The 26,477-nt window shown below is 42.4% G+C and overlaps 1 protein-coding gene across 1 annotated transcript in view; it reads left to right on the forward strand.

The window, feature by feature from the left end:
• Positions 1-26,477, forward strand: part of PRKN (parkin RBR E3 ubiquitin protein ligase) — an 858,599-nt gene that overhangs the window by 272,795 nt on the left and 559,327 nt on the right. The window lies entirely within an intron of this gene.

Below are 26,477 nucleotides of genomic sequence, written 5' to 3' on the forward strand. Positions count from 1 at the left end.
CCCCATGATGCTGCCACCACAAAGCTTCCCCATGGATTAAATGCTCACAGAGCCTTAATGCAGCAAGACCAAAAAGTTCACTTCATGTTTGCTTTGTCTTCCCATGCCTTTCTGCAAAGTCAAAATAAGCTTTGATATGGGCTCCTTCCAACAATGTCTTTCTTCTTGCTATACTTTGTGGAGTATCTGGCAGTTTCTCCCATCTCACCTGCAGATCTCTCCAGCTTCTTGGGGGTTAGCAATGGCCTCTTGATTGCTTCTCTGACTAAGGTCCTCCTTCCCCAGTCACTGAGTTTTGGTGGATGTTCATCTCTGGGCAGAGTTGTAGTTGAACCATATTCTTTCCATTTTGTAAGAATGAACATTACAGTGTTCCAGAGAATTTTCATAGTTTGCAATATATTTTTCTAACCCAACCCGGAATGGTGTTTTTGCACAACTTTATCCTGGAGTTTTTCTGTTAGTTCATTGGCCTTCATGATGCTGTTTGTATAGATACTTTATTTCATTCCACTTCTATGCTGTCCAATAACCCGAAGGTTCCCTGGCTGGATTACAAATGCTGGAAACAGCATACAATACAGTTGATAAAACAATACAGCAGATAAAATAGATAAAACAATAGATAAAACCATCTCATGATAAAATGTAAACCACATACAACATGATAAATACAACCCAACAAACCAAGAATTAAATACTTCATAACAGAATGTAAAATTATAAATTAAATACATTAAATTAACCTAAAGCTTGTTTGAACAAAAAAGTTTTCACCTGTCATATAAAAGTCACACCTGTCATGGCATGTGTCCCTGGGGAGTGAGTTCCAAAATATGGGCACTACTGCCAAAAATGCCACCCTCCTAGCCCTTTCCCCCTTGATCTCCCTGGGGTTGGTATTTGGAGGAGAATGTCAGAGGAAGATCTAAGTGGACAATATGGAGAGAGGCACTCCCTCAGGTACCCAGGTCCCAAGCCATTTACAGCTTTATATGTCAAAGACAACACTTTGAATCGGGCCCGGACTGGAACAGGGATGCTGATGGAGGACCAGCATTTATGTTCTTGCCAGCCAGCCCTCATAAGCATCCATGTTCTGAATTAGTTGTAATATGTGGACTGTCTGCAAAGATCGCCCCATGTAGAGCACATTGCAGTAGATATGCTCTCCAACAAATTCTATAACTTTCCGTAAACAGGTGCATTTGATCTGAGATAATTTGTAACTGGTATGACACCCAGGTGAACTCCATTCACCTTTTGGAGACAGTAGGTTGTGCCTGAATTGAGTTAGGCATGCACAGCAAATGGGATAAATACTTATGCAACCAACAAATGCCAACTTGTTTTTGCTTACTTTTGTGACACAGTAAAAAATACAATGGCATAGTAAAAAATACTTTGCAACCTTACAATGTAGAGTATCTTGTGTGCATCAACTGATAACAATGCCAGTTAAATCTGTTTTAATCCAGGTCTGAATTTTCACAGCATATGTGAAAAAATCAAGGCATGGTACCTCTGTATGGCAGTGTAGATATGTATAAGCACACTGACTCATATTCATTCTTTGTTGCCTGTATATTCCTTCTTTTCCTTTTGTCACGCACTGTTGAAATGTGGGCTGTAAACTCCTTGCAGGGATGGACCTGTCTGCTTTGCCATGTCAGTGTTGTACCATGTGCATTAATGGAACTAGAGGAACTGTTCCTGTTGTTATGCATACTTGAGGTGACTCACATGATATCTGACTCAGAATATCTTTTCTAATGTCATTCCACCTCTATTTTTGAGTGAATAAATTGCTCTTTCTGGGCATTATACACTTGTTTAACAGCACGATTGTTTCAGAGAATAGGAATGATCATATTCGATGAACAATTAATCTGCATAGGCTCCTATTTCATTTTCACACAGTGGCTCATGATGTACATGATTATTTCAGAAAAAAGCCCATTTGTTTAAATACAGTGCATAGTACTATATTTAGAGACAATGTTCTTTTTTTAACCCATGTAGGCAGTCTGTTTACACTCAGAGGCATATCTGATTACCCTCAGTGCATTTTTTCTGGGCAATGTACCTCAAGAACATATCACACTCTCTTTAATTTGGTGCTATTCAAAGTTAGGCTTTCTAAAACAAAAGCACCCATTCACTTTCAATTAATTAATTCCTATATTCTGTGCCAGCAAGAACAGACTATGGGTAGCTTTTTTTTAAAGCTACAGAGCATAAAGAAGCAATTTTTCTAAAGTCCTTGAAAAGTGACTGTTCCTATATGTACTGTATGTCCTGTTACATGTTAGCTGCTAGCCTTACTGATACTCAGTACTTTGGTCTTTTTTGCTGATATAATTCTAAATCTAAACATTTGCATCTCCTGTTGATTTTCTAGAAACAGCAGAAAGTGCTTTTGTAAGACATTAACATAAAGGAACCTTTTCAATAACATGATAAATTGAGCTGATTTCAGCAAATAGAATACATATCTGGTTATTTTTGCAGTCCATGCCAGTGTTGGGAACCTATTGGAAGCATAGCTCTAATGAGAACAGTGATACTTTCTTTGCTTCTTTCATGTTTGCCAAGGAGAAGAATCTTCTTTTCGATGCCTGAAATTCTCTTTGGAATTCCTGGCATCATTGTCAATCGTTAAACATCTCTAAGCATTTAAAAATCATTTTCTAGCAGGAATCATTTATTTCTAAGCTAGGAATGTTTGTGGTGGTGGGCATTATACGGAAGAGCCATATTTGTAATTTACTTCTCATGCAAAAGTGAGATTATTAGTCAGGGTTTTGTTTTTACTTAATATAACCATGGAATTTGTGGTAACTAGCTAAGCAAAACTTTGAACATTTTGAATGCAACTTTTTAAAAGAAAAGTCAGCGATTCTGATGGAATGCCTCGTCTGTTTGATTTGGTTTTCCATTTGAACTATTGCTGAAATGGGCACGGGAGCCTCCAGCATTCCCTACACTAGGAGTGGGGATCACACAGGCTGTTTGTAGCTCCCCTGGCATTTTGCAGCTGTTCTCCAAATTGTGGCCAATTCCAGAAGCTTCTCGAAAGCCTCTCTTATTTCTCTGCAAAAGTGCTGCAATTATTGCAACAGTAGCAAATTTTGCAGCAGTGGCAGGCATTGGTTCCTCTGGTTTGTGGGGAAGCACTGTAGGCCTCCCAGCCCCTGCAAATTCCCCCCTCCCCACTCTTCAGAAACTATCTTGAGTCCCAAACTCCTAAAAGGAGATGGAGCAAAGTTATTGCATATATCAGTCTCAAGCTGCATTTGTCTGCGGACAGTGACTCTTCCCTGAGACTTTATGTGTATATGTTATCATGGAAATTATGGCCTGTAGAAAATCCATGCTTGGGGTGTGTGTGTGTGTGTGTGTGCGCGCGCGGTATTTATATCCTGCCTTTCTTCCCTCCTAGAAACTCATGGCAGCTTGCATAGTCGTCATCCTCTCAATCTTATGCTTACAAGGACCCTGTGAAGTAGGTTGGGCTTAGAATCTGTATCCAGTGCAATGTCACCCAGCGGGCTCCATGGCTGAGCAGGGACTAGAACCCAGATCGCCTGTGTCCCAGTCCCACTATAATGATACAATGATTGCTCATTGCATTTAGACTGCAGTTCTAGTATCTTCCCTGCCCACATGGCACGTGGATGTTTGGCCCAAAATACTCAAGCAAATAGAAAAAGAGCTGCTCACTTTTACTTTAGAATGGATTGGCTATTCACAGTTGGGTTGCAGTACCTGCACCTCATGAACAAGCTATCTCTTTGCTTAAAAAAGCAATGCATTTGTGCTTTTGAGGGAGAACATTTGTTTTGGTGAATAGTGATATAAAATGCACTAATTTGCAGTTAGAGAACACCTATGTGTAAATATATGGAGTGGTAGATCATGAATTTATATAGATTAAGAACACACACAACAGAAACCAAATTATGAGGTATAAATAGAAATAGATGTTTAGTTGAAAGTCAATTTACATTATGTTCATTATCAAATAATTACCTTGCTTTGTATTTCAGCAACAGTTCAAAAATCAGTATATTTTTTATCGTGGCTATATATTCATCCAGTCTCATCCATAAACCATTGGATGGCCATGACAGTGACTGAGTGATTTAGCTTAGTGTTCAATTTAGGAATCCACTCTGAAAGAGAAATAATTTCATTAGGCTACATGTACACATTCAAAATCTGTCTCTACAACGGAACATGTGTCTTCATGTGTGAGGACAGAATGCTTTATCCTTAGTTAAATTAGTTCACCTAGTAGCATATTGTGTTTTATGTGTCAAGGAAAGTGGAAATCCTCATTGTCTGTGGGGTCACTCAGTCTGAAAAAGAGAGGTCTACAGCTTTCTAATGGTTTACCCTAAGAAATTTATTCTGAGATAAGGTGTATCACAAAAGGGTGACAAAGCAATTGTATAAAACTAAAAATGTGGGAGTGAGCATGTACATTTTCTTCTAGGAACTTAAAGATGCCTCTCCTTGTTTTTAATCTCCAAACTGCAGGCCCAGCTGTTGTTTTGAGTTATATTGCAAAGGCAGGTTTCATGTCTTCGTAAAGAGTCATATAATCACAGAAGAGTAGAGTTGGGAGTGGCCAATAAGGCCTTTGGGTCTAACCTCCTGCTCAATGCGGGACTCCAAGATAAAGCATCCTTGATAGATGGCTGTTCAGCTGCATCTTCAGTGCCTTCAATGTGGGAGAGCCATGGCCTCACTAGTAATAGCACAGGTCAGTCTCCTTATGCTCCTCTTCATATTTCACTAGCATACTTTTTCCACAGCTGGAAAAAATGCATACTTGTCATGAAGTAGGATGCCTTGTTTCTCAGATTCACTGTTTGCATGTGTCTACTGCACTGCAGTTGCAAAGGCTTGCAAAATAACATTATGCTACATTGGACATTATGTCCACGTCTGAAATAGTTTTCATGATCAGCTGATGAATAGGCATAGTAATTGTCTGTACTGTAGTGCATATATATTGCCAATGTATTTTATCTAAAAATAGGCTTGTAGATCAAAACAAAACCTCTAAATCTTCCTGAGACTCTTCCTGATTATCCAGAAACATTGACATTTTTACTCTATTTTTTTCTTGAATTTGTTTCTATGTTCAGATTTTACTTGAAGAATGATTTAAAAGAAAATAATTTTATGTTTTAGAAAGAAATTATTGCTGCATTTTCTTATTGCATCTACGTCCTAATGAGGAAAAATAATGTGACTGTGGTTTTCAATGAAGGAATCATGGGCAAAGGAATCTTTATGACAAAAACTAAGCAATTTTCTCTCATTCATATGTGTGTGTGTGTGTGTGTGTGTGTATGAGAGAATTAGAGAGAGAACCCCTCCACACACACACCTGTCTTTCTGTCTGCCTGCCTGCCTGTCTGTCTTGTCATCACAATGATTTCTCATTGCCACAGAGTAACAAAATATTGACAAACAGTTATGATGTACCATGACAAATTGCCACTACATCGATATAGACATAATAATTTCTGTCTTGCTGGACAACTGTTAAAGTGTCAACCTAAATAAATGAATGAGATATCGATGGCTTTAAGAGGCATTTTTATAGAACAAGCTACTTTTTTTAAAAAACAAAACCCTGTGTACACGGTATCACTACGGACATGGCATGGTTGTTTCCCCCATCATTCTGTGAAGTATGGTATCAAAGCAAATTATAGTTACATCTCTCTCAGTTCGCTTTTCTGAGCCTCATTATTTCCCTGAAAAGTAAATAATCTTTAAAAGCCCCACACATCTAAGGAAGATTCAGTGTTAACAGGGCAGTCCGAATGGAAAGAAATGCTGAAGAAAATACAGTTTCTTTTTCTTTTTCTTCTTAGAGACTAGACTTATGCTAACACAGAAAGCAATGAAATATGTTGCCCGGCCAAGGTACTGGCGAGTTATTTAGTTCCTTGATGGGCAGCTGTGTTGTCAATGGCCATTTTCCCCTCTGTATGCATAATGATGTAGTTCTCATTAAGGAAAAGCAAAAAGCCTGAATAATTTCAGTATGGTCATGTGTCAGGGACACCATTAAATGCAAGTGGTTTATGTGACTGCAGTGCATAACTAATTTAAGGGGAAAAATAGCTTTTCTTTGGAGCACAACTTCTTAGATAATAGCAATTCTTCCATTTTAGATTTAATTTCAGGGAAAAGAGAATGCACAGCAAGGTTCAAAATATCTGCCTCAGATATACTTAAGTTGCTCCCCTCACCTGTTAGTAACCTTAAAATGAATTATCATGGTTATTTTTCTCCACCTCATATACCTGTTTCAGATGAAAAATCGCATGGGAACTGAAACAGAGGATGTGGCCTGCCCTTCCTAGATGGGGGCACTTTCTTGCAAATAATGAAACTAGTATGCCAGCTTTGCCACCCACACACCCAGTGGTAACAGCATGTACCCCAGCCAGTTCCTTCCTGTGAAACCCTGCCTTCCCTGTGACTCCAAAGCATTTGTCCACAACTTCCAGGGCTGCAAATGAGCCTCTATTGCTGCTGCTTGCATGAAGGCTTCAGTCTCCTTATCTTGCTCTAACTACTGCCTGCACTGCTTTGGTTAGAGATATGAATAAGTCCTACCTTTGCCCATGCAAAATAAAATTAAATAAAAGAGGGTCCAGATTTCCCCTCCTAGTGTTACACAGTAGGGTTGTTCTCTGCGAATACATTGCAGATGAATTAAAGGTTTTCTTTTAAATCATGATCTTCCCTGACAGTGGTTCATATCCCTTCAAATCTATTAATTTTCCTATTTTAACACTATTGTTCTCTCAAATAAAATGAATTTAAGTGACTGAAGAAACTACTCCTTCTCACCTGTATATGTAGTGTTTAATATTTATGCCTGCCTTTGTGCACCTTTCAATCCAGAATCACATTGCTTCATGAAGAGTCCCAAAGGCTGTGAAAAATGTGCACAAGTGCCTCTTTCCCACAAGAACTATAGAGGAGAGAATCACTGCGAAGTTGCCTCTATATGCAGACAGCGGTGTGTGTTCTCTCAACAGTTTTTTATTCCAATTCTTTATCTCTTCTCATCCCTATTTCCATGATTGCAGACCTCAGCTGTAAAGAAACTGCTGTTCACTACACAAATTAAATCAAACACTGTCTAACAATCAACTAAACCTCACCCTCAGATGACGCAGTTCACTTCTGCAGTAGTTCTTGGCTAGTTTTGCAACATTTGCAGAATCATATAACCCTACATTGGTTGACTTTTGGAAGGCAACATCTCAACTGCATCACATTGTAATAGTAACTGTGATAAAATGAGTCGTTTCTACCCAGTTATGCTTGGTAAGAGAAACTGCAGAAAGTGAGCACAGCTGTGACCTGGGCACACAATTGAATGACAGTAGAAAACATAGAGAGTCAGGCACATATGCTAAGATTTCTACCAGCAATTGACCTTATTCCTTGAAGTCAGCTTATTGTTCGACGACTCAGATTCCTGTGTCATATTTTCCTATCCCAGGTACCCCAGTGAAGCATTTGTGGAGACTATGGGAACCCTGGGAACCTCTGGGAATACTCAGTATATGAAGCTCTCCATTCCCTGTCCCAAGCAAAGCAGAGCAGAGCAGAGCAGAGTAGAGCAAACTCCGAACACTTTTTTTTACATTTTAGGGAATGTCTCTTTCTGGCCTTGCTGTTTCTGCATGCCCCCTTTAGCTTCCCTTTTCTCCTTCCTCTGATCTTTAAGCCTTGTTCTTTCTCTGCCCCTTTGCCTTCCTGTTTCCTCAACCCAGCTTCTACCCTTGCCTTTTATTTCCCCTCTGCCCATTTGCCTTGAGATTTTATTCTCCTTTTAGCCTTTCTATTTCTCTGTTCCCCTGTGCCTGTTCGGCTCATTTGTGAATAGCCTGTGCAATAGTCATTGTATGGATAATCACACCTTCCATGGGAGGGGAGCCATTTTATAGCAGTGTCCACAGAAGTATCTCAGATTCCCAGGTATACCCACAGGTCCAAAAGGTTGGGGACACCTGACTACTATTAGATGACATCGAGAGCCAGGGTGGTGCCCTGCTTAAGAGTAAAGGACTGGCACTCCGGCAATGTAGATTCTAATCCCCACTCATTCATGGAGCCAGCTGGGTGACTTTGGGTCAGTCACAGACCCTCAGCCCAGCCTACCTCACAGGGTTGTTGTGGGGCTAAGATTGAGAGCAGCAGGAGGAGAATTATGTAAGCCTCCTTGAGTTCCTTGAATGGAAACAGGTGATCTGTTAATATAATAAATGAGCAAATACATATATGGGTATTAGTTCATAAATATCTCAAAGGATCAAACAGTCAAATGCTTTGATTATCTCTTTGCAATCTGATTTATAAATACATCTCTGTATCTGGTCTGACTCTCAAATATATTGATATACAGATGTCCTTCTCCATGACACTTGTTATGAATACTTAATACTGTCAGTTACAGTTTATTAAGAGTTTATAGTACCATTCATAGCATGCTTACTAATTTATAAGCATGTTTGTGGCCTTTATGTTCTATCAAGAATTTATCACTGACCCTTACGAGAAAGTGTTACAGATTTTTGTGAATAATTTATGTTTAATATAAAATTTAATGCTCCAGATTTCTATCGAGGCTGCATTAGGCTTTATGGCATTTATTTGGTTTCCCATATGAGTTATTCAGGGCAGGGAATCTTTAAAGCCCTTTGAGATTGGTTTGGATAATCCTCCCTCCCCACTGGCTGTGCGGTTTGCCTTAATTTGGTTCCGTAGAAAGCTTTTTCTTTCTCCTTTAGAACATCTACAGAATTTTTCTTATGCCATCCTGACTAGCAGTATGCTCTGCTGCACACCTAAGATTGGATAAAAACAATTAATTGGGGTTAGGCTGATATAAATCACTTCTCAAAATGTTTATTCCCACTCTACCCCAAACTGAAAGGCATAAAAGGCATACTTAAGGGAGAGCTATTTTATTTGATTTCTTTATCTCTTCACAGTGAAAGTGGTTCACTGGAATTATTAAAACAATTTAAAGCATCACACAACAACACAAAATACCTGACTTCAATAAAATTTAGAAGCCCATACAATACAATAAAAAGACAATTTATCACTTAAAAGCAGTTAACCAAACCTTCATCAGTACTTCTCTACACTGAGAGAAGTGCCTCTGAAAAACAATTGCCTTTCAATCCTTCATGTAGGCCAGTAAGCAACTTTTAAAAATAAATCTTCTCCTTGAGCATTAAGTTCTGAAATCAAGGTGCTACCACTAAGAACAGACTAGATCTTGTAATCACTTGCTGTAATAGAACCAGGCCACTGAAAGCTTCTCCTGCAGAGAACCAATGTCCGAGTCAGGAAAGCCTAGCCAGAGTGGGAAAAAGGTGTTTTCTTTATGTTTAAACCTTTCCCAAAGCCATTTACCTGGGTAGTCAGGTGTTAAATACTTCAACCCTGCATTCTTGCCAGGACTGACAAACCCCGGAGTCTTATTGGATTGGATGCACTGTTCCCCACTCAGCCATCTGTTCATGGCAGTCTTTCTGGAAAACACTATGAGATTGGTGAGTGTGGTGGGCAAGTTGAATATATTTCATACTCTATCTCCTCATTCTTTATAAAGGTATATCAAAAGACGTGTTCAGTTAGTACTGAAGTTACTTAAAAAAAATAGGAACCATGTAAGTCATCTCTGGAGAACCCTCTGGATTACATTGGACTCCAATACCCATCAGCCTCAACAACCATGGGATTGGTGTAATGGCAGTTGTGGTCTAACTGCATCTGGAGGTCATGCTTCTTGCTTGTTCTGATAGCTACAACTTATTATCAAGTACACTTTTACTTTTTTCCTCCTAAGTAAGTGGGATTAACAATCTGGCCTTGAAAATGAAATGAGCCATGAGCATCAGAAGCCAGCTGTTAATTTCCAGGTAAAGAAATACAACCTCAAACAGAAAATAAAAGTTTCAAATCATAAACTTTGCACAATCCTTTTCCAGAAATTTTAAAAGCTGTATTAAATAGCCGGGATGTGTGGTTTTATTGACTAAACCAATGAAGCCTCTCCAAGGTACCTTTCATTAGATAGGCTTCCTAATACTTTGGACTATTATTAATTATTTAAAATGTACTTTTAAACTATTACAATGTCACAGGTCTATTAATAAAATCATTTTATTCTTTTATACAGCAGTGTTTTCTCAGCATATTCCTCACACCCATTCCTCACATTAATTATATACTGAAATGGAAGTAGCATACCAATACAAAGAGTTGGTGTTAATGTTAAAAGTTGTTAACAACTTGGGACCAGAGTATCTTCAGGGAAGCAACTCCAAGTGTCTCCACCTAGAAAGAGGGTGAAGCCCTCTCTCTGGCACTCTAAGCAGGTTCACCTGGTATGTACACGCTCACCCTTTTGGCACCAGGTATAGGCTTTTCTCTTCTGCCAGGCATTTTAGAGACCATAATATTTTTATGGCCTTTATTGCATATCTTTATGCATTCCTGTGCTGTTTGGTTTGTATTGTATTTTGTTCTTTTAAATATTTGTATTACATGTTGTATTTTAACAGCTTTTTTTGCATTTTAGTCTTTTAACTGCTTGTAACTGCCTAGAGAACGTTTGTTATTGGGCAGATTATGCATAGAAAGAATAAAATAAGTACATGCTCAGATGGTGTAGTATTTTAAAAAAAGCCTTAAAGTTTGAAGAAGCCCAGGCACAATGAGTACCAAAGAAAGTTCAGTTTCTCTGTGTTGTAAACTAGGTGTTCCCTCCCCAGCAAGACAGACTCTCGAGGACCTCTTGAAAGCATCTCTATTTTATGTAGAAGTCTCTAAGCACACCCAAGTCTCTGAGCATACACAAAACAAAATGTTGAATCCTTTCTGCCTCCCTTCTCCCAGTGCTTTGCTTATGAACCCTTCTTGGCCTGTCTCAGGAAGGAGGGGAACTGTGGAACCAGGAGTGCCTGAATTACTCACTCTGAGCCCCCAATAGGCCCAGCCTGTGGCTGTGACAATGGACCTTTGGGTCCACCTACTCAGAAGGCTGGAGTTCTTCATCCAAGAGACTCCCCATCTCCAAATCCCCTCCCTCAGGATGTTGTTCTTCTTCTTCTTCTTCTTCATTCCCACAGGAGGGTGGACTGGGCCCAATAGCTGTCCTTGAAAGAATCTCATCTTGAGCAGGCACAGATGGGTACTGAGAAACTGGATCTGCAGGTGGAAGCCCATCCGTTACAACAACAATTCCTTTATCAGAGTTTGAGCTCTCAGCCCTACCTAGGTCAGCCAAATCTCCATCATCTTCAGACACAGGGCTGTCAGTACCACCAAAATGGTTAGCTTCTCATGTGTGCCTGGGAATCTTGCCAGGATGTGCGCACATGACACTCTGCCAATACTTGTACATTTAGATTAGGTTAGACTAATGTGCCCCAAACATATATATCTTAGAAATGGTGATAGTAGAAGGAAAGAGAAAAAGGCTAATCAAAAGGTTTATGTCCATTCTAGGAAATAAAATGGAAAGGCTCATAATAGCAAGAGATCTAGTAATCTTAGATAGGGTAGGGATGTTGGCAGCCACACAACATGGCTTCCACAAAAACAGGTCCTGCCAGACAAACCTTGTGGAATTCTATAAGAAGGTTTTGAGGTGGCTAGACAGAGGGGATGCAACCAATGTGGTTTACCTGGATTTCAGCAAGGCCTTTGGCAAAGTGCAAAATGATATCTTGGTTGAGAAATTGAGGAGTTTTGGGATAGTCCAATGCACTGGGCATGATTGACTGACCAAAAGCAGAGGGTAACTATTAGTGTGGAATCCTCAGGATATTGGCCAGTGATGAGTAGGGTCCCCCAGGACTCTGCCCTGAGACCAATCCTGCTCAGTCTTTTCATCAATGTTGTGGGGCGATTTTACAGATGAGACCAGAGACTGGTTGGAATTACCGAGAGATTTATTTACCTGCCGGCAGGGACCATGCACTCGTGAGAGTGTGGTGCTGAGCAGATCGAAGGCAGGATTTTTATACTCTTTTACACGGACGGCTATGCAGGTGCTTGAATAACAGCGAACAATAGGGGAAATCCACTGAGCTACATTCGCACACATTTTTTTATGCTAAAGCAAGCAAGCAAGCAAGGGTACAGGGTGTGACATTATGCTAGAGCGTAGCAACAAAGGCTGCTTTGTGGTCAGCCTTGCGTAGCATGCACATTCGTTGGGGTTCTTGTTCTTACGCGAACAGGACACTCTGATCATGCTTCTTACCTGTGACAAGCCATGCCCTAGCTGCATGTTCAATTGTGAGGGGGGTTACAACAGCTTGGTGACCATTCTGCTGATCAGATTTGCAGATGATACTAAAATGAGGGCAATGGCCACAACTGAGGAGCAGGGACTCCAGATCCAAAAGGATCTGGACAGACTATGGAAGTGGGCAGGGAATAGCAGGATGGCATTCAATGCGGATAAGTGTGGTCTTGCACTTGGGGTACAGGAATGGGTGTCATAAGTACAGGTTAGGGGACAAGTGGCTGGAGAGCAGCACTTGTGAAAAGGATCTTGTGGTACTGGTGGACCGCAGGCTAAACATGAGTCAGCAGTGTGACGTGGTGGTCAAGAGAATGAACACCACCCTTGGATGCATAGCCAGAAGTGTGACTTCTAGATCAAAAGAAGTAATACTGCCACTGTATATGACTCTGGTGCACCCGCAACTGGAGTATTGTGTTCGATTCTGGGCTCCACATTATAGGAAGGATTTAGCCAGGTTAGAATTGCTGCAGCATAGGGCCACACAGATGGTGAATGAATTGCAGGTAAAGCCATATGAGGTGCGACTGAGGGAGCTGGGTCTTTTCAGCCTGGAGAAGAGGAGACTCTGAGAGGAGCTGTTGGTGACATATAGGTATGTGCCACACAGAGGTGCGTAGAGACCTGTTTTCTCCTACAGAGGAGGGCAGGGCATGTTCCAAAGCTCAGGGAACCAAGGTTCAATTTTGATGCCAGAAAGTACTTTCTGAAAGTTAGGATCCCTAGGGTATGGAATGGGCTTCCATGGGAGGTGGTTGAAGCTCCATCAGTGAAGGTATTCCAGGATAGGCTGGACATGCACATGGTGGGCTGGAGTTGGGGGTCAGACTACATGGCTTGAGAAGCCCCTTCTGACTCACTCTGTTTCTATGTTTCACTCTCTTGTCTCTTGTTGCAGGAACTAGGCACAGGTTGGTTGAGGAACACTCTTCTGCACAGAATGGGAAAAGGCATGGATGCTCCTTCCCATTGCACATATAAAGCATTGCATGTACCAGTACAAAGCACATGTAGCAATAAGTTATTAACTCTCCTTTCTTTTCATGTTAATGTGAACGTTTCTGCAAACTGGCTCTCCAAGTCAGTGGAGCAAAGATTCCAGTTTGCCCAGTGCCTTATATAAGTAATGAACAGGAGTATGTACACTTAATTCCTCTACCATAGAATGATGGTTCTAGCCAGGTAACTGCAAACCCTATGCAGCAGTGAAGTACATAAAATAAAGACCTGACATCTCAGCAGGAAACCTTGTGCTAGATCTTGACTTGCCCACATGGGAAGGCTGTTTTAATTCTCGGTATTGATATGAACTGCTTTGGAGGACAATCATTGTCTGAAAAACAGAATAAAAATGCAGTAAATACTGTTTGAAACTTGCTTTGATCAGAAATTGGGATTCTTTAATAAGTTTCATTCTGCATAGCATGCTCAGTGATTGGAGAGCCAGGTGTTGTACTTTACAGAAGAGTCCTCCATTTCAAGGGCTGTCAGAGGGTTGCACTGTTTGAAGGCACCATTTATCTGAAGGACTGTCTGGTTAACAGAGGGAAAACCATAAAGAGAAAGAGACCTGGTTTGCAAGATTGCAGGAGGTTAATAAGCCACCATGGCTTATTAACAACCTTGAATGTGCTAGTCAGATTTTACATAATTATCTGGAACTCGAGGCCTGTTTTAGTGTTGCTAAGTGGTTTCTTAAGTACCCCGACACAATTCCCTTTGCCATGTTCATACAGCACAAGTTGTGCTGGTGAAGGTAATTGTGTAAATACGGCCAGCATGTGATCAGTAGACACAGAGCAATTAACAAGTCACCACAGTCAATTAACTACCCTGCTTGTATGTGACTCTAGAGGGTCTTGAAGTTGTCCACCAAGAGCCCTGGGAAGCAGAGTGAGCTGTCCATTATGGTGCAATGTATTTTATTTGGATTTAAATGTATAGCTATTTTTAGATTTGTCCCAAATTGAAAAAAATATATATACAGATTAGCATACTGTAATTTTATATAAGGCTGAGTCTTCTTTTGTACCCTTTCTGGTAAGGCATTTTCTCTTTTTGGACAATTCATAAATGGCCACCTTAGCAGTGATTTTCAAAATATTATTTAGGCTTTTGGGGAAACACACTTGGGTTTATATTTAGGAAGGGCCCCCTGCACAAATCTTGTCCCAATGTCTCTGTCATACTAGCACCGCTCCAGAAATGCACCCTTTGTGAATGCTGTGTGAAGGTCTGAAATTGACTTTTAAGCCTATTTGGGTGAAAGCACGTAGAGCCTTTCCCCTGCCTGAAACCCAGGCTAATGCTGGGTTCCCATTTGTGGGGAGGCATCTAAGCTTATTCAGCAGAATGCACTTACAAGCCCTTTTTAGTCTGCTGCTCTCAGCATGTGAAAGCTGGAAGTAGAGCTACCACATGCAGTGACAGTGGTGTGGGTCATCCCCTCCCTGTTCCCCAATTTAAGCCTGCATGTGTTAGCTTTTATGCCTGAATATGGCTAATGATGCTGGTCCATTCACACAGAGTCCCTCTCTGCAAAGTGTCTTTATTCCTATCTTTACCAGGTTCTTTTCAGTGGCTCCTGACATTCCCTATTTTTTTGTTTTCTTATCCATCCAAACCAGGGTGAAAGGTATCCATCTTTGCCATCAACTGATTGTGGAAAGCTTTCTCCAGGTAGGCTTGCCTGGTGCCTGTGCTGATGTAATTTTGACCCCAGGCACTTGTTATTTTAACCAGGCTTTTTGTCCGAACTATATTTCTCCTGGTAAAGTTCTCATGCTGCCCTTATTTAATTTTGAATCTTGTTGTTTTTATGCTTTTACTATATTTTTGATTTAGTATTGTAAATCACTATGGGAATTTATTTCAAGGGGGGTTTTCTTTCTATAATAAATAATAGGCATCACATTTCATATATGATCGAATGTAAAATCATCCATATAATAGAATGAATAAAAGACATCTCTCCCCTTCTTTTCTTTCCAAAGTATGACATCATTCCACACACATAAATATTCATTCTGGACCTTTAGGGAAATAATTTCTTCTTTATTTAACCATATAGCAAAGATTTTACTTCCATTTCAATGTATTGTAATTAATCCAGTCAAGGAAAAAATAAGTTTATTAATATAATGATTCTTTGACCCATCATCTTCTATGGACAGATTGATTCACCTAGGGATATTAAACAGCCAAATTAGATTACTGGCCTCAGGGAGGATTGGTTTTGAACTCTTTAGTGGAACAATAGAATCAAATTAGTTTCCTTAGCCATTTTAAAACTGATTTTAAAACCTCCCAGAAGTTTGACGGCTTGGAAATAATATCTTAATTTTTTAAAAAAAGTATTCTAGGTCAAACCAGAGCTGCTTTGAAGGTTAGTGAAAACTTGCACATCATTGAGGGACAATTATAGAATTATTATTGTTGTACAATTAAAGATAGGGCAGTAAAGAATAAGGCACTGAGGAACAAATTGCATGTTACACTACAGCTGTGAATAACAATGACCCAATAGATAGTCTGCTTCTCTTTCCAAAGTGCCCATGGGAAGAGATGCTTTGTAACAGAGGAGGAGTAGAAGGAAAGGGAAACCTGCCACTTTTCTGTGTAAACATTGTAGGTCTGTAATGGAACACCATCAGTGTTCCATGTATAAACTGTTCTTCTCTGAGGGACCTCTTCGGGTTCATTTCAAATGCTCCTTAAGGTTAAATCTCCAGCTGTAAGAAAGAGAAACACTATGTCATAACTTTTTGTTTGGTCAGCATCAATGCATAGCTTAACATTCCTCAGAATATAACACATTCCCATAATACAAAGATTCAGGTCCAAAGGATAAGGTAATACCTAACTTACTTTAAAGTTGGGTTAGTAAAGATTTGTCTGATGCTTCATGTTGATTGAAATGGGAAACATGGCTGCCAAATAATGACTGAAATGCTGTGGCAGAGATGGGTACAGCCCACATAGTAAAGGCAGGTTATAACAGTCTATCCAAGGCAACTGCCGTGTTAAAAAACATCTAGTATATTTAGCAGCGGTACGACTTGTGTACAAGATGCACTGAGTTCAGTTTCACAGTATGCCCTGTGAGAGAATGTTCACTCACAATTTGGAGGAACGTGTGTAGCATAACTCTGAAAATGAGCCATTGCTTTGTGTACGCATGCATGCACAAACATCCAGCTTGCATGTTAAAATAGGACCTTAATTTTCTAATTGGCAATTGCTGTAGCTGTACATTTTAGCAGAGTGCCAGTACTATAAAATATTAATGGAAAACTCCCTGAGAACCGATCGGGCTTGATTGAATGAGGGTAGACAAGGTTGTAAGGTGGATACTGCAGCAGTTCTGGTGATTGCTGGCACTGTGCTGTAATTACAATTTTCTGTATTAATAACCCTTCAGTGTTGTATTTGATGGAGATTTATTTTTACATCCTTTTGCCCCACAAAACAAAGGGAGATAATCTCAATCAAGGCTGTTTGTAGAAAAATTAGTCCTGATGATTTTTAGGAAACCAGGACCTAACATTAGATTAGGATTTGTGTAGCTTATGTGGTGCAGAACATTCATATTTTTTTAATTTATTCTGATTGCCCTTGTATTTATTGCTGGTGATATTGCTCTCTCCAGAAGTCCAATAATGTGGCTACAGAAGTGTGAGATTGTGATCATTCTATCTGCATAAAGTGGCTCAAAGGGGTTGCTGGAACTGTCCATTTACTCCCTTTGCAAAAATCCAAGTTTGCCTCTTTAGTACTCTCAACATCCGGCTGTTTTGCTGTGAGAAAGGCAATTGCAAGTTATTCCAGAGCTCTGCACAGGTCCTGCAGGCTTCATCTAGCTCTATTCCAAACATATTTCTGCTGTATTAAGTTTAATGCGCGTGATTTCTTTTTAGTAGTATTCATGAAAGAGACTGATAGTGCTGGGGTTAGAGCTAAGCACGGTGGTTTCCTTTTGGGGGTATTGTGCAGGATTTACAGTGTACACTAACTAGGGAGTACTCCACAATTCACATTTCTGCTACCTTTCTTGTTGCTGGACATGCAATGTGCACTAGCCTGTTGACTTTCACATTGCTTTCTTGCCATCTTCCTGCAGTTTATTGTCAGTGTTAATTAAACACAGTGTTCAAACAGGATAGGTGCTGGCCAGAAGGGGAAAAAAATCAATACCCATCAAATTAACTAATTAAATTGAGTGGGTGGAATATTGGAAGAATACTCTCCAGAGGATGAGGTAGCTAGGACTCTCAGAGACAAGTTGCATCAAGATGCAGCCCATGCCAGGAGACCAGGAAGCTGGCCAGAGGGAGTTTGGGCCCTTGGGAAGATGTCCATGAGTCATTCGCATAAAAGAAGGGAAATCCCACCTCTGAGACATAACCCCTGTAAGTAGCATGTCAAGAGACAGGCCAGAACAATCAGTGCTGGAATCGCCCACTTGCACATCTAGGTTCTACATGAGCCAGTGTGGCGTAGTGGTTAAGAGCATGGGACTGGGACTCAGGCGATCTGGGTTCGAGTCCCCGCTCGGCCATGGAGCCAATGGGTGACTTTGGGCCAGTCACAGACTCTCAGCCCAACCTACCTCACAGGGTTGTTGTTGTGGGGATAAGATGGAGGAGGAGAATGATGTAAGCTGCCTTGAGCCCTTTGTAGGAAAAAGCAGGATATAAATTGAAAAATAAAAAAAAAATAAAATGAGTAAAGAGCCACTTGTGAACATGACCTTCCTTCCAAAGAAGTCTTCTTCCAGAAATACCTGGTGTTCTGTAACTGAGTCTTGGGGGGGGGGGGGGGCTCTTAACATTTCAGCTTATAAGCTTCAGTTATCAGCAGGTCAGGCATTGGACAACATCTTCATGCCAGTTCTGCTGCCTTGTTTCTGACTACGTAGCCCTATTTCCACTGGACTTCTGGGAGCAGAGCCTTGTGACTTGGCAAGTAGATTCTTCTTCCCCTCCGACTGTACTCTTTGCCTAAACCTAGCCCTTGAATTGCTGTGTAACTGCACATTTGTATTTACTGTGGTTTGATAGTGCTGTGGTCTGAATTGTGGGTAAGAACTTCCTTTACCTTTCAGCCCCCATTAAGCAGGGACAGTATGACAAGTAAGTGATCATACCATCTTAAAAATCTAAAATGCTGCATGGTATGGGTCTTAATTTCTCAAACTACTTAAAAACTCACTATGATAGAAATCAGCAGAGGTGTTCCTCGGGCAAAATTTTTGTGACCTTTTAAGTAAAATCAATACATCTGGTCTCCACATACCCTCTCCTTTTCCCATTTTTTGTTCCACTTATTAGCATTCATATATCTAGCTTCAGCTTCAGGTAAATTAAATACACCAACTTTAAACTGGCTCACAACAAGAGCTTACCGGTCAAATATTTAATGCCATTAATGTTTTAAATTAATCCAGTAAATTGGAAAGCCTGTAAGTTGTCAACTTTTCTGTTTCATTCCACGTCTAATGTTGAAAGATTACCTTTTCATTAAGGAAACAGTAAATTAACATTTGGTAGCCTGACAGCTTTCAGTGCACAGAAATGTGCTGCCAGCATATTTCTGGCATGCTAAGTTAAATGGAGCCAGCATCAACATTTTGGGAGCTTCTTGGGCAAAAGAGCCATTACAGCCAGAGAAATGAAAGGCAGAGAACTGAGAGAGCCCCATTACCATGTACACATCCCAGCTGTTTGTCAGGATGCTGCATGCAAGAAAGCAAAGCAAAGGCTTTTCTATGTGGGGCCGCCCTTGAAGTTATTTATTTATTTGTTTTCTATACCACCCCATAGCTGAAACACGCTTACAATTTTTAAAATACAAAATATGCAGTATAAAACACTTTTGGGAGCTGGGTTTCCTCTTCTTTGTTTCAAGCCACAGACAATCTGTTTGCAAAATAGTTATTTATGTCCAATTCCCAGGTAATAAACTATGATCACAGGAAGATGAGTGTCTGTGCATGAGCAAAGTGATTTGCTGAACCCAGTTAGAAAGCACTTTCAAACCCCTTCCTTTTCCGTCACCTTGGGTTCCACCCCTCTTGATGGGTCCTTTTGGAGAAGGGCTAGCCTTCTAGATCTATGCAGGCCCTCTAACTGGGTAGCCACTCTAGCCCAATGCTGTGTCAAAGATGGGAATAGGAATGGCCTCATCTTCCTCCTTTCCCTTGTCTCCTCCCTTCATTTACAAACTATGTCTGTTCCCATGGTCTGCCTGAGCACCTGGAGATGGCAGCTTAGAGATAACCTCACAGTCCTTCACCATCTTTATTCCCACATTCCCCATTTCCAAGCCATTTCAGTCCTCATCCCAAGAGTCAGTCTAACCTTGACCCTGGAAAGGACATCAGGAATAACGGCATCTTCCATATGCAGATAACAATAAAGGCATTATAAAAATCCACTACAAAAATTTTAAGCCAAATTACTCAATGTAACTACAACAGGTTAATATGAGTAGGCCAGTTAAATCTAATCCCTTCCCCATGTGCTATTTAGGGGTGTTAAATGCCTTGGTATGAAGGGCCGTCTTAACCTGGCACTGAAAAAATAGTAGAATTGGTACCAGACAAACCTCAGTAAGGAGCTTGTTCCATCATTGGGGGACTGCACTGAGAAGCTGCTCTTCCTAGTTGCCACCGACCAACGGTCCAGGAAGATCACTTAGTTGCTCCAAAACGCTACCACCAGCAAGAACTGGCACAACAGATTCCAAAAGAACAAAGGGTAGCTTCATTGCCGTCTTTTTCCAAACTGGTCCAAGCTTGCATCTGCACCAGCTGGGGTTGTCAGAACTCCAGCCACTGGCCAGGCATCCAACAGAGAAGTCATTGTTGGCAAGTGATGCCCAGCACTCTCCTTTACTCAGCCCTTCTCACGTGAAAGGCTGAGTCATGTAAATGTGTGCTGTTGGTTGTCACTTTCAAAAGCTGCAGAGAGCTTTTTTGGGCAGGTAACACCCTTTCTACCATGGTTTCCAGAATATGAAATATCCTCCCCAGAGAGATTCCACTGGTCTTTTCATTACTCATTTAACAGGTGTTAAGTTCTTGTTAAGATTCATTTCCATGTGACTGGATTTTTGTTTTCTGCCTTTTTATTATTTTTGGCTTATAATGTAATTATACTATATCATTTTCTTGCCTTTCATCTGTAAATTACCATGTGTGGGAATTTTGCCTGAAAAAGCAGGATAAAAATGCATGCATATGATAGCTCCCCTTGCCTGTGGGCTTTTATACATGGTCCTTTCCATTGCTGGAATGGTCTTCTCTCCACCAAGCATTGTTCTGCCTTCCTTGGCAATTTTTTATCAAAACCATTCTCCATAAAGCCTTGACTTGAATCAGACTAACTCTCCCTTCTCTGTCCTTTGTGCTGCTGGTTAAGTCAGTTCCGTCTTATTACTGATGCGTCTTGTCTTCTCTGCTTTCTCTTCCCCAGGTCCCTCTTCGTATGGCTTAATTGTCTTATTTGTACTAAAAGTTGTTCTCTGAACACTGCTCAAGCTAAACATGTACTTAATGGCCTTTCATAATGATCCTCATCACCTTCATGCTTGTAGGGCTCCACTGCCACATACAACATCTGGTCTACATGCTAATACATTGCCATGATCTGTGCTTTGCTTTTATGCTTTAGCTTAGACATGGCTTCAATGTTGATTATTGTGTGATCCCAGCACTGGGTCACCTAAGCAATGGATATAGTTAGTTTTATACCTTCTTACAAGAGGTTGAGGGCCATTTGGCACATAGATAGCACCTGTGCCCTTTTTATTATTTTTATTGTGGAATTTCAATGATATGAAACAAACTAAGAAAATACTGCTACATAAATTTGAAATCTCTTTCCCTCCCTCCCTCCCTCTCTCTCTCTCTCTCTCTCTCACACACACACACACACACACACACACACACACACGTTTTCAAAAAGTATGCATATACTTTAAAAAACCCCAGACCAAGTATTCAACTCTCCATTCATAGTTGGCATCTATGTGGCACCCATTCAAATATTGAAAGCATTTGTAAGGTTTTCAGTCTGTTATCCTGTAAGGTGAGAGTGTTTATCATTCCAGTGATGCAATTTAGCTGGCCAAAGGGTACAGAGAAGCCAAGAACACAAATCCCTGTATCATCATTGGTGCATCAGAGTATATATGGTTCCGGGAGGAACCAGCGCGCCGGATGGGCCCACCTCCATCCGCGCCGCCTGGACCCCGCGCAACCCGGACCCCGCCGCTGCTCCGCTGCCCGCAGCTGCCTGCTGCTGCCACTGCCCTGCTGCAGAGCCAGGACCACCGGCCCAGGACCCTGCTCCAGCCTGCTTCTCCCAGCGTGTGTGAGAGATGCGCTGGGAAGGGGTGAGGCACGGGGAGGGGCCCTGCGGGCCACAAAGCGCCGGCGGAGACCGGGGCTGGCGGCTGAAGGGCGACGGCCGAAGGGTGACGGCCTAAGGGTGGTCGCTGTTTGGAGGGCTGAGTGGGTGGCTGGGCTGGCCAGGGGCTATGGCTGTGGTTTGGTTTTATTTATTTGTGGGCTAGTGGTGGTCTAGGTGGAGGACAGTAAGATGTTTTAATGGTTTTAATTGTTGGTTTTAGATTGTTTTCAATTGGTGCATCTCGTGCTTTATTATGATGTTGCCTGGGGAGCGCGGGGCTACCACCATCGGGGTGGTGATGGGCAATGGGTGTTATGGCACTGGGGGTCTAATGGGTCAGCATAGAAGAAGGAGGGACAGATGGTTAACACCTGTCCTTCGTTCTGGTTATTCCCCCAGCCGGCGGGTTCCAGGTAGACTTGTCAACTGCCCTCCGGGCCTGTCGGTGCTGCTGCTTAATGCCAGGTTGGTCCAAAATAAGGCAACACTCATCCATGATTTGATCATGGATGAGAGGGCCGACCTGGCGTGCATCACAGAGACCTGGGAGGGTGAGGGGGGGATGTTTCCCTCTCACAATTGTGCCCGCCTGGGTACCTGGTCCAGCACCAACCACACCTGGAGGGGGGGGAGGGGGGTCGCTCTGGTTTATCGAGCTTCTATTTCCCTTGTGGGGCTTCCTGTCCTCTCGAGGCCGGGGCTGGAGTGCCTCCACTTGGTGTTGGGCGACCGAGACAGATTGGGGATTCTGTTGGTATACCGTGCACCCTTCTGCCCAACAGACTCCCTGCCTGAACTGACAGAGATCATCTCGGACCTGGTATTGAGGACTCCCAGGATGTTGGTCCTGGGGGACTTCAATCTCCATGCCAAGACGGTTCTAACCAGGGCAGCTCAGGACTTCATGGCCTCCATGGCGGCCATGGGGCTGCCTCAACACTTCATTGGCCCGACCCATGAACGTGGACACACTCTGGACCTGGTTTTCTTGATGGGGCAGGAAGAGGGTGATCTGAGAGTGAGGAATTTAAGCTTGACGCCCTTGTCATGGTCAGATCACTTCCTCATAAGGTTTGAGCTCGAGAGCGGCCTTTCCCTCTGCAAGGGTGTGGACCCGATTGTATTGGTCCGCTCCCGGAGCCAGATGGATCCTGATGGATTCCTGGAATCTCTGGGGGATTTTCCAGTTGACAAGGCTGGTGATCCTGTCGATGCCCTGGTTGAACTGTGGAATGAGGAGATGACCAGGGCTAGTGACACGATCGCTCCCAAGCTTCCTCTCCCACCTGACAGAGCCCATTCATCTCCTTGGTATACACCTGAATTACGGGCGGTGAAGCAGGTTGGGAGATGTCTAGGGCATAGGTGGAGGAGATCACGGGGTGATTCTGACCGAACACACTTAAGAGCCCATTATTGGGCCTATGCTGTGGCGGTGAGGATGGCAAAGAAGAAATTCTTCTCCGTTTCCATTGCCTCCTCACAATGTCGTCCGGCGGAGCTTTTTCGGGTGGTGCAGGGGCTGATAAATCTGGGCCTGAAGAAAGATCTTGTGCCACCCTCGAAGGCCCGCTGTGACGGCTTTGCCAAGCATTTCAGGGAGAAAATCGCTCAGATTCGCCATGAGCTTGACTCTGCTATTGAATCAGATTCTACTGGGGAGACGCCATCGACACCGTCGAGTATTTAATGGTAATTTATTATGTGCTATTGTATTTCATTGTATTTTATCGTGTTGTAAGCCGCCCCGAGGTTTCGGCAAGGGGCGGCATAGAAATGTTATAATAATAATAATAATAATAATAATAATAATAATAAATGGATGAATTTCAGTAGTTGCAGCCTGATGATGTGGACAAGGTGCTTGGACAAGTACGTCCTACCACTTGCTTACTAGACCCATGCCCATCTTGGCTACTTAAGAAAGCCAAGGACGGGATTGGGACCTGGATCCTGGAGGTGGTCAATGCCTCTTTAAGAGACAGCCAGGCACCTGCCCCTTTAAAGGAGGCGGTAGTCCGGCCAGTCCTAAAGAAGGCATCCCTAGATCCAGAGGTGGCCGCCAATTATAGACCGGTGGCCAACATCCCGTTCCTGGGCAAGGTGCTAGAGTGGGTGGTGGTGGGACAACTCCAAGCACTCTTGGATGAAACTGATTATCTGGACCCATTTCAGTCTGGCTTCAGACCTGGGTATGACACTGAATCTGCCTTGGTTGCCCTGTACGATGACCTGTGCAGGGGGAGAGACAGGGGGAGTGCATCCCTGTTAGTTCTCCTGGACCTCTCAGCGGCTTTCGATACCATTGACCATGGTATCCTTCTGAATAGGCCAGTGGGATTGGGAGTTGGAGGTACCGCATGGTCGTGGTTCTGCTCCTATCTCAATGGCTGATTTCAGAAGGTGGTGCTGGGGGACTGTGGCCCTGCGCCATGGCAGTTATGCCCTGGAGTTCCGCAGGGGTCCATTTTGTCCCCTTTGCTATTTAACATCTACATGAAACTGCTGGGAGAGGTCATCAGGAGGTGTGGGCTGCGGAATCATCAGTGCGTTGATGATACCCAGCTCTACCTCTCGTTTTCCACCAATCCAGGTGAGGCAGTGGCTGTGCTGAACCGGTGCCTGGCCGACGAAATGGGCTGGATGAGGGCCAATAAACTGAAGCTCAGTCCAGACAAGACAGAGGTCCCGTTGGTGGGTGGTTCGGGACTCGGGATGGGGGACTTGGGCCTTGTCCTAAATGGGGTTGCACTCCCTCTGAGGGACAGGGTTCGCAGCTTAGGAGTGCTCCTCAACCCTGAGCTGTCTCTAGAAGCTCAGGTGACGGCAGTGGCGAGGAGCGCCTTCCTTCAGCTTCAGCTGATACATCAGCTGCGTCCCTTCCTGGAGAACGACTGCCTGGCGACAGTGACACACGCGCTGGTAACTTCCCGATTAGATTTCTGAAACACGCTCTACGTGGGGCTACCCTTGAAGACAGTCCAGATACTTCAATTGGTGCAGAATAGAGCTGCCAGGTTGCTGACGGGGACTGGACATTATTCTCATATAACCCCAGTTCTCCGTCAGCTCCACTGGCTCCCGATTGAAGTCCGGGCCCAATTCAAGGTGTTGCTTATGACCTATAAAGCCCTAAACGGCTTGGGACCTGGATATCTAAAGGAACGCTTGCACCCATATATGCCCTCCCGCCCCTTGAGATCAGCAACGGATGCCCTTCTCTGGGAACCCTCTGTGAATGATATTAGGAGGGTGAGTACCTGGAGGAGGGCTTTCTCTGCGGTGGCGCCCCATCTGTGGAATGCGCTCCCCAGAGAGGTCCGCCTGGCGCCATCGTTATTTGCTTTTCAGCACCAGGCTAAGACATTTTTATTTAAAACTTATTTTAATTGCTAAATTATTGTATTAATTAGGATTTTAAAATTTTTAGCCGAGAATGCACCGGGGGTTTTTAAATGTTGTTTTTTTTCTTTTAAATTGTTATATTATTATTATTTATGTATGTTTTTATGTATTCTTTGTGAGCCGCTCCGAGGCTTTGTTGTGATGGGGGCAGCATAGAAGTGTTTTAAATAAATAAATAAATAAATAAATAAATAAATAAATAAATAAATAAATCTGGTAAGCTCTTAGGCTTTCTCTCAGCTATGCTTCCCTTGCTATTTAAGAAAAGCCATTGTACATTTCTCTTAAAATCTGCTCAGGCGAGCCTCTAAGCAATGGTTTCTTAGGGGCCTTCTAAGCACTTTACTGTAGCAGAATGAACCACTTTCAAGGACAGTTCTTGTGTCAATGGGGAAATATGTAAATAACTCAACTACATATACATGTGGGTTCCAGCGGCAAAATTGGGTGGAAGGGACAGATCAGTTTCATTGTAAGGACTCATACCAATGGGAATGGGTCACATGGCAGCTTCTGTCAGAGAAACAGCTCTCATCTGCCTGGGAAGGGATTTAAAGGGCTGTCAAACTCATTGCAGCACTAGTGTTACTGGTTTGTGTTTCACGTGCCCTCTCATTTCATGACTGTTGTTCTCCCCTTAGCTTTCATTTTTCAGTGCTGGAAAAAAAGGAGTCTGCCACTAAAAAGAAGACAAATAGTATAATAATAGATGTGAACTTGCCAATCTTTCAGAGTAGAAAGGGTGATGGAGAGACAATACAAATATACTCTGCTATACAGTGTTTGTCTGCCACAGGTCAAGACACCACTGAGTGAACAGGGTTGTGTAAAGGTAGTGTATGTACCTTTATGGGGGGCATGTATTGTATAGACTTTACTGGAAGTATGTGAAGCTGGTTATCAAGGTTCAACAGGTGGTATAATTAACTTTCCAAGTGCCTGAAGGTGGGATAGATTCTTGGAGCCATGGCAAAGCCTTACGTCCTTCAGCTTGCAGGAAAAGTATCAGAGATAATTGCTTTGAAGCTGCTTTCCCAAAGTATAATCTTTAGATAAGAGCAGTGAGAACTGAAACTGTTTGATTTACTGAAACAGCCTCATTCTTCCCCTGATTCCCACAAAGGTAGGCTACAGCCTGGGTGTACTGACAGCTTCTGAAACGGGGGAGAAGAACTTTATAAATTCATGGCAAGAGGGGTTGTCTTTTGTTCTTGACTGGGAAAAAGGAATTGATGTGTCATTTGCCCAGGCAACGTTGAAGGCTCACAGAGTATCTCCTGGCCTAT

Source organism: Varanus komodoensis, unplaced genomic scaffold, assembly GCF_004798865.1.
Source record: "Varanus komodoensis strain SLA01 unplaced genomic scaffold, ASM479886v1 scaffold1, whole genome shotgun sequence".
Lineage (NCBI taxonomy): Eukaryota > Metazoa > Chordata > Lepidosauria > Squamata > Varanidae > Varanus > Varanus komodoensis.